Source organism: Elephantulus edwardii, unplaced genomic scaffold, assembly GCF_000299155.1.
Source record: "Elephantulus edwardii isolate Elephantulus edwardi_28Jun2011 unplaced genomic scaffold, EleEdw1.0 scaffold00111, whole genome shotgun sequence".
Lineage (NCBI taxonomy): Eukaryota > Metazoa > Chordata > Mammalia > Macroscelidea > Macroscelididae > Elephantulus > Elephantulus edwardii.
The window spans coordinates 10,278,661-10,287,463 of NW_006399861.1; the positions used below are offsets into that span (position 1 = coordinate 10,278,661).

An 8,803-nucleotide genomic window follows, 5' to 3' on the forward strand; every position below is an offset into this window, starting at 1 on the left:
CATCTGCATAACGCAGATTGTTGATAGATCTTCCTCTTCAGGCCTAGATGGTGCTCAATGACCTAGGTGGCTTTCATCCCTGCAAGAAGTTCTCAGGCAAACCTAGAAGTGTACCCTCTCAGCCCCACCCAGAACACAAGTCAGTTGGTGTTTCCTGGAATTTCCCAGGAAGGAGAGGACAAGGAAATGGCTTTCTCATCAATCCACACACTACTATCAAGTCAGAAGCCCACATAAATCTTATAGAGACCACCAGGGCATAAGTGCTGGGGTCAGAAAGGAAAACAAGAACAGAGAAGAAATGGAACAGCTCTCAGGGGGTTGGGAATTTTGTGCAGCTGATCTCCAGGAAGGGCACTCTCATGGCCTAGTCCCCAGGAAGTTGCATGGATGCCAAAAGGTGGAGCCTTTCTGGCTGTTTGAATCCACTCCATAGGAGCTCCATGGGAGAAAGATGGACAGTCTCCTACTGTGAGATTTACAGCTTCTGAAAGTCCGCTATGAAATAGTTCTAGCTTGACAGCAATGAGTTTTTTTAGTATCTTTAGAAAAGAGCTCTGGTGGTTAAAATGCTGCACTGTTCTATGATGCACTGCTGAGTCAAAACTGACCCATAGCTGACCCTCCAGCAGGTTTTCTTTTCAGAGGTAGTTAATTGCATGGGAAGAGATTGCCCATCCCAAAGGGACCATTTAAGCCTGCTGAAAAAGCCCTATGGGGCAGTTCTACTGTGTCCTACAGGGCCTCTAGAAATCAAAACCAACACTCTGGTATTGAGATGTGTCACTGGGAAAGTCCCCTGTTAACAGGTAGGGGGAGGGGAAGTGTCTATGGCAACACCACCCTGAAATCTGGACGTCAGAAATTTTAGATTCTGACCAGCTCTCTCAAGTGACAGGGCACCTGGATTTAATGCTGCTGGTAGATGGCCAAGTGACTCCCACCTTCTGCCTTCTGGGAAAGCCCATGGCCCCAAACATCTGAGGACCTGGGGCACCCAGAACACTCCCCTCTGCAGTGGCTTGGACCTGGGGCACCAGAAGTCAGCGACAGAGGAACATCAAAGGCAGCAGGCTAGCACGGAACAGAACACATGGAAGCAGACAAGGGGACACTGCCTGGGAACAGGCAGCCTGACCATTGCCAGGAGGGTACTAAGGGATGATGTGTGCCAGACATGGCAACACAGATCAGCCCTGGGGGTCTCCTCCTGATCATGAAGGTGCCATCAAGGCCGAGGGAACTGGCTAACAACAGCCAAGGGTGAGTGGGGCAGCCTGAAGACAGTGGTCACCATGCTTTCTGTGTTTGGGAAGTAGAACAGACACTCCTTGTGGACATGTGGGCACAACAAGACAAGGACTCTTGGTCCACTGGCTGCAGCTGATGCACATGGTGCTAGTGATGACACTCACTCAGTTAGGCCCCAGTGTGGTGAAGCACAGGCTGCTCTCTGAGCAGCTCTTCTTCCTCTGGGCCAGGGCTAGTGACTCCAACTGGTCTGGCCCATAGGCTCCTGTACAGCCTTCACTGGGAGACATGTGGTTTAGCCATGATCCGTGAGGTTCATTTAGGAAACCAGGGCAAGTCTAGGATTGGCAGATCCTGGCACAGTGCCCACTGTTGACCTCTGAACTGGACAGTGCATCAGAGCCCTACCAATCTCTGCCACGTCTCATCTTCTACCTTGCCCATGTCAGGGACCAGGGAAGCATGTTTAAAGCTACTGTCTCTGCAGGTGCTCGGAAAGGGGGTTGGACTTGGATTCCTTACTCAACTGCAAAATTACTTGGTCTGAGCCAGTGATATCTGCCTTCTGCCAGGGCAGAGTGAAGCGGGGCTGCCGGCACTGGAGGACAGACAGTCTGAGCAGGAGTGTGACTTCAGCCCTGATCCTTTTCTGCCATGATTATGATGACAGGTTTATACCTCCTAGGACATTGCAAAAGCTCAGGCACTACTGAGTCAATTCCAGTTAGTGGTGAGCTTGCAGTGTTCTACATGGTTTTTAGGGGCTGGTTTTTCATGGGTAGATACCAGGTCCACACCACACCCTATACCCCTTCCTCATTTGCAGTGGCCTGGTCTATGGTCTCTGACCTCCATCTACTCTGTGTGGGGAATCTCAGCCCCAAACTTTATCAATAAAGTCCTATTAGGAAAGATGACACACACTTGGGTGGGTTGAGCAGCTTGCTCACAGCCCTCTGACCTTGGAGCCTTGTAACAGGGCCCTCTCTATGGACACTGAGTCCAAGACACTGCCAGAGTCCATGCTGAGGCTGATTGGGATAAACATCCTGACCTTTTTCCCATCCTACTGCCTCTTCTGCCCACTGAAGCCTCTAACTGAAGAACTCTTCAGGGAGTCATTGGAGCAGGACCCTAGCATTCCAGGTCAACCACGCAGGCACAGAGCAGAAGGGAGAGTGCTGAGGTGAGGAGTCTGCAAGACAACTGGACAGATAGAAAATGTGATTGAGGCTGACCATCATCACGGATGGTGGCACAGAGTGGGGTCTGTGGCCATGGGTCCAGGCTTGTGGTTCACCGCAGGTGCAGCCCAGCCCCTGGGATCTGACAAGGTAGCCAGCCCATACTTTTTATGATAGTGATGTAGTTGAGGACTGAGATTTTTGAAAAGCTGGCCTTGCTTCCACACTGCTTTTCATGGTCAAGCTGAGAGCAGTTCTCATGGAATAGAAGCGACCTGAAGCCTGAGTTGGGAACTTCCTGACAGGAAGGTGGTTGAGGACAGACCTGTACAAAGGAGGACAAACACAACTTCCAGGTCATTGAGTGGGAACATCGGGATGAGAAGTTCTACATACTTGGTGTGGCCTTGACAAAGATGATCTGTGTCAGGGTCTCCTAACTTTAGGTTCTCTATTACTGAAGATTATCCAAAAATGACTGGAACAGCACATCAACAGAGAACTACCAGAAGTCCAGGTTGGGTTTAGAAGGGGTCGTGGTACTAGGGATATTGTAGCTGATGTTAGATGGATCTTAGCTGAAAGCAGGGAATACCAGAGGAATGTCTATCTGTGTTTCATTGACTATGCAAAGGCATTTGACTGTGTGGATCATAACAAACTATGGCTGACTCTGAGAAGAATGGGAATCCCAGAACACTTGATCGTTCTAATGCGAAACTTTTATACTTGGGCCAGGAGGCAGTCATCAGAACAGAGCAAGGGAACACTGCATGGTTCAAAATTGGGAAGGGCGTACGCCAGAGATGCATCCTATCTCCATACCTTTTCAACCTATATGCAGAACAGATTATCTGGGAGGCTGGGCTCTATGAGGAGAAATGTTGGGTCAAGATTGGTGGACAATTTATCAACAATCTGTGTTATGCAGATGACACAACCCTGCTTGCTGAAACTGAAGAGGACCTGAAGCACCTGCTGCAGAGTGTCAAGGACTGTAGCCTACAATATGGATTGAGGATCAATGTCAAGAAGACAAAGATTCTCACCACTGGATCAATTGGCAGCATCAGGATGGATGATGAAGAGATTGAGATTGTACACAGCTTTAGTTTGCTTGACTCCACAGTCAACAGTCTTGGCACCAGCAGCCAGGAAATTAAAAGGTGCATTGCCATGGGAAAGTCTGCTGTTAGGGACCTCTCCAAAGTACTGAAGAGCAGTGGTGTCTCTCTGGAGACTAAGGTGTGTCTGATACAGGCCATGGTCTTCGCAATCACTTGTTATGCATCAGAGAGTTGGACAATGACCAAGGAGGATAGAAGGAGAATTGATGCCTTTGAGCTGTGGTGCTGGAGAAGAGTATTGAGAATACCATGGACTGCTAGGAAAACAAACAGATTTGTCCTGGAAAGGGTTAAACCGGGTGGCTCCTTGGAGGCAAGGATTCTGAGGCTCCGTCTAACATACTTTGGACATGTTGTGAGGAGAGACTGGTCCTTGGAGAAGGACATCATGCTTGGGAGGGTGGAGGGACAGCGCAGGAGGGGAAGGCCCTCTATGAGGTGGATTGATTCAGTGACTGGGATGATCGGGATGGGAGTGTCAGAGACAGTGCGATTGGCACAGGACAGAGCAGAGTTTAGGGCTATTGTACATAGGGTCGCTATGAGTCACAAGCGACTCGACGGCACATAGCAACAACAACAACCACCAGGGTATATTTGATACCTTCATCAAGATCCTCTGAGTTTGATGATCAGATGGTGTGACCAGTCTGTACTGGTGCATCCTGGTCAAAACCTTCACCCTCATCTCTGGCCAGTTCTGTGTCTCCACTTAACGAGCTCACTCAGAAGTTTGTAGCTGACTACAGCCATATTAATACAGTCAAATCACTGGTGGCAGGTGGCTCAGCTTCCCTGGTGGCCCAGCGCATCACAGTGCCCATTGACGTGGTTTCTCAGTGTCTCATGATGCGGCACAAGGGGTAGAAAATGGGTCACTTCCAGGTGCATGGGAACACAGGGACCAAACCAAGGATATCATCAGGCAGATCCTATGACTGATGGGCTTCGAGGCTTCTGCTGAGGCCATGTAGCATCATTGCTCACCTGCATCCCGAACTGTGCTGTCACTTCTATGCAAAGCAGCTCTCACCTCCTTATCCTAAGAGCCTTCACTTTGTCTTCCAAGCCATCTCGGGTCCCTTGGCTGTTGCTACTGTCACCATCCTGACCCATCCCTTAGTGTCACCTGAACTCTTACACAGGTTGAGGTCAAGAGCTTCATCATTCTAACTTTACGACAGCTGATGGCATAGGATGGACCTGGGGACCTCATCAAAGGCCTCTCAGCCAGAATCATCTCTGCCACTCCTGCACCATTCTCATGGTGGGCTTGAGACCTGAGCTGGTGGATTCGAGAACCTGCTAACCAGTGGTGGGGAAAGAGGGCAGTGTAAGAGAGGTGGCACCCTCTCCAATGCCCCCAATGACACTCAGCCCTGCCTTCGGCCAAGTGATCTGTCTGAGAGACAGACAGGCACTTTGAACTGCTCTTGTGGAAGAGGTTCCAAACCTAGACCCCTTGCCTCTTCTATTGCTCATCCTCTTACCAAACTGGGTTCCATCACTCAGTCCCTGTACTCTGTCCCACCCTAGAGAAATGCCCACAGTTAACCCTCCTGGCTTTCCCTTCGTCTGTGTTCCTGAGATCCCGGGAAGACCTGTACATAGAGCTGAAATTCCACAACCAACACTCCCAAGTGAGAAATCTGAAACAAGTTCCACAGCTGACACTCCAGGTGGAAAGTCTGGTGATGAAGTGACCACATAAAGCAGAGAGACTGGTGCTGGAGAGGTACGGTCAGTGCCCCACCTATAAAACCTAGCAGTGAGAGAGGGCAGTTGGCTCTCCCCAGGCAGGGAGACTATTAGGGAAGTAGCCACACCAAGGCTGAGTCTGGCTGCAGAAATGGAGAACTGCAGCCACCAAAGATTGAAAATAATACTCAATAAAAGTAAACTTTAGGGAAGGGGGAGAAGTTAACACCCAGAGTTACTCTATTTTGCTAATACAAACTGCTGGTTCAAATCCACCACCTGATTTGTGGGAGGAAAATGAGGCAATCTGTTTCCATAAACATTATACCCCTGAAAACTCTATGGGGCAGTTCTACTCTGTCCTATAGAATCACTATGAGTTGGAATGAACTCAAGGGTATTATTTTTGGGTTTTGCACCCAAAGGATTTAGTACAAAGCTGAATATATTGACAGTATCCTCCAGCCCTCAGTATTGACTGCGTGATTTCTTATCTTTAAAGTGTAACTGAGGTCATTAGAAAATTCTAAAGGATCCATAGGAACTCGCACCACTAACCCTCACATTAGCACTTCTCTGGTGGCTCAAATCTGTCAGTAGCTCCACTTGAAAAAGATAGACAATCTCCTATGTGATTTTGAGCCATTCTCTCTCAAAGAGGATCAGCTATGAGTCACCTCTGACTCAACAGTAATAAAGTTTGTATGTATGTATGTATGTATGTATGTATGTATGTATGTATGTATGTATGTATTTATTTTTAGTTCAAGTTAATCAGGATGTTCCGCTCACCTGCTCACATAGCTTCAGTTTCATGAACAGTTTTGGGGAGACTCTCATTCACCCTCTTTTGATGCCAATTTCAATTTATCCCAGTCCCTAATTATAATGGAATGTGCAAAAACATCAAGTTAGAAAACCAAAAAGATCTCTCTTGGCATTTCTCAAGTGGAAAGAACTGAAGAAAAGGTCAAACATCAAGTTGCAATAGAGAAGGAATCTCCAGGAAAAATACTGAACAATACAAAAATTTTTTAAAAAATATGGCAGGTTTAAAAAAAATGGAGGCAAAATGACTGTGGTATATCTGACCTCCACTAACTCTACAAGGAGGAAGAGTCTCCATCTACACCATCAGCAGTACAGACTAATTCTCACAAGTGTTTAAGTATTCCAGTTTCAGACACATATGCACAAAATCACAAAACCATATAAAAGACCAAATAAAGTAACAAACTGAAGAAAAGCCAATGATAGATTTTCTAGACAAAGATTACACCATTACTAAATACACTAAAAGTTAAAGACAAATCATAAGGGACTAAAGGAAATCAAGAAAACTATACAGAAACAAAATACGAGTTTAAATTATTGTTAGGTGCCATCAACACAAGCATAACTTTCAGCAATCCTAGGAACAAGAGATCTGAACCCTATCCTTTCCTGTGCCATCCCCATCATCCCTGACAGTACACTTCTCTGAGGGTCTTCATCTCTTTTCCCAACCCTCCACCTTTCCAAGCATGATGTCCTTCTTCAAGAAATAGCCTTTCCTAGCAACATGCTCAAAGCATGTGAGACAAAGTTTTGTCCTCTTTGCTCCAAGGAGCATTCTGGCTAACTTTCTCCAAGACATATCTGTTTGTTATTTTTGCAGTCCATTGGATATTCCATACTCTTCTCCAACACCACAGCTCAAAGGCATCATTTGTTCTTCTGTCATCCTTTTTCTTTGAATTGTTCTCAGATACATGGTAAGTAATTGAAAACACCATGTCAATACATCTACTGATTTCCTGACTGCTGGTACCAAGGGTGTTGACTGTGGGTCTGAGTAAGATGAAGTTGTTGACAATTTCAATATATTCTCTCTATATCATAATTTTGCCAATCAGTCTCATGGTAAGAATTTTTTCCCATTTTTTCAAGATGTGTTTGTTTTTGTTCATTGTTCTATTCTCCCTCCTCTCTCTAGATAGGTAGATAGATGATAGATAGATAGATAGATAGATAGATAGATAGATAGATAGATATAGCAACACACATAAATTTTCTTAAAGTTCGTCTACATTGTTTTAAACATCAACTCTTTCCCATTTCCTTTATCCACTCCTGTCTCCACCCATCATAGTATGTGACTCTATGATTAAGCCTCCCCATCCCCGCCCATCTGCAACCATCTCCCCCCTCCCTGCCTGAATCATCATACATATTCCACAATAATGGTCTTACACAGTATTTATCCTTATAGGACTGAGTTCGTTCACATAGCAGAATGCTCTTCAGTCCCTCCCAAGTAGTCAGACACATGAAGAAATACTCAAAATCACTGGCAATAAGAGAGATGCAAATCAAAACCGCAATAAGATACCATCTCACTCCAATAGCAGTGGCAAAGTTTAGCAGGACAGCAAATAATAAATGTTGCGGAGGATGTAGTGAGATAAGAGCTCTTATACTTTGTTGATGTTGTTGTTATGTGCCGCCGAGTCGCCTGCGACTCATAGCGACCCTATGTACAACAGCCCTAAACTCCGCTCTGTCCTGTGCCAATCGCACTGTCTCTGACACTCCCATCCCATTATCCCAGTCACTGAATCAATCCACCTCATAGAGGGCCTTCCTCTCCTGCACTGTCCCTCCACCCTCCCAAGCATGATGTCCCTCTCTAAGGACCGGTCTCTCCTCACAACATGTCCAAAGTATGTTAGACGGAGCCTCAGAATCCTTGCCTCCAAGGAGCCACCCGGTTTAACCCTTTCCAGGACAAATCTGTTTGTTTTCCTAGCAGTCCATGGTATTCTCAATACTCTTCTCCAGCACCACAGCTCAAAGGCATCAATTCTCCTTCTATCCTCCTTGGTCATTGTCCAACTCTCTGATGCATAACAAGTGATTGCAAAGACCATGGCCTGTATCTGACACACCTTAGTCTCCAAAGAGATACCATTGCTCTTCAGCACTTTGGAGAGGTCCCTAACAGCAGACTTTCCCATGGCAATGCGCCTTTTAATTTCCTGGCTGCTGGTGCCAAGACTGTTGACTATGGAGCCAAGCAATCTGAAGCTGTGTACAATCTCAATCTCTTCATCATCCATCCTGATGCTGCCAATTGATCCAGTGGTGAGAATCTTTGACTTCTTGACATTGAGCCTCAATCCATATTGTAGGCTGCAGTCCTTGACACTCTGCAGCAGGCAGAGGCAAAATATTACAATATTTTGCTTTGTCATCCCGTGCTGCCTTTTGAAATCTTCTATTCAACTCTTTAGTATCTTGAATTCTTCCCTGTGCTTTGGCTTCTCTGTGCTCCAGTGCAATTTTCAGAGTCTCTTCTGACATCCATTTTGGTCTTTTCTTCCTCTTCTCTCTTTGCAATGACCATTTGCACTCTTCCTGGATGATACCCTTGATATCCTCCCACAACTCATCTGGCCTTCTGGAAGGCAGTTTGGTGTTTCCCCAAAATCTGAACATTGAAATTCCATGTAACCAAGCTATTCCACTGCTTGGAATATACCCCAAGAAAATGAGCACTGAGGT

At 46.3% G+C, this 8,803-nt stretch overlaps 1 pseudogene; it reads left to right on the plus strand.

Moving 5' to 3' along the window:
* Positions 1 to 4,871, plus strand: part of LOC102844507 — an 11,520-nt pseudogene extending 6,649 nt beyond the window's left edge.
* The last annotated feature ends 3,932 nt before the right edge of the window (positions 4,872 to 8,803 follow it).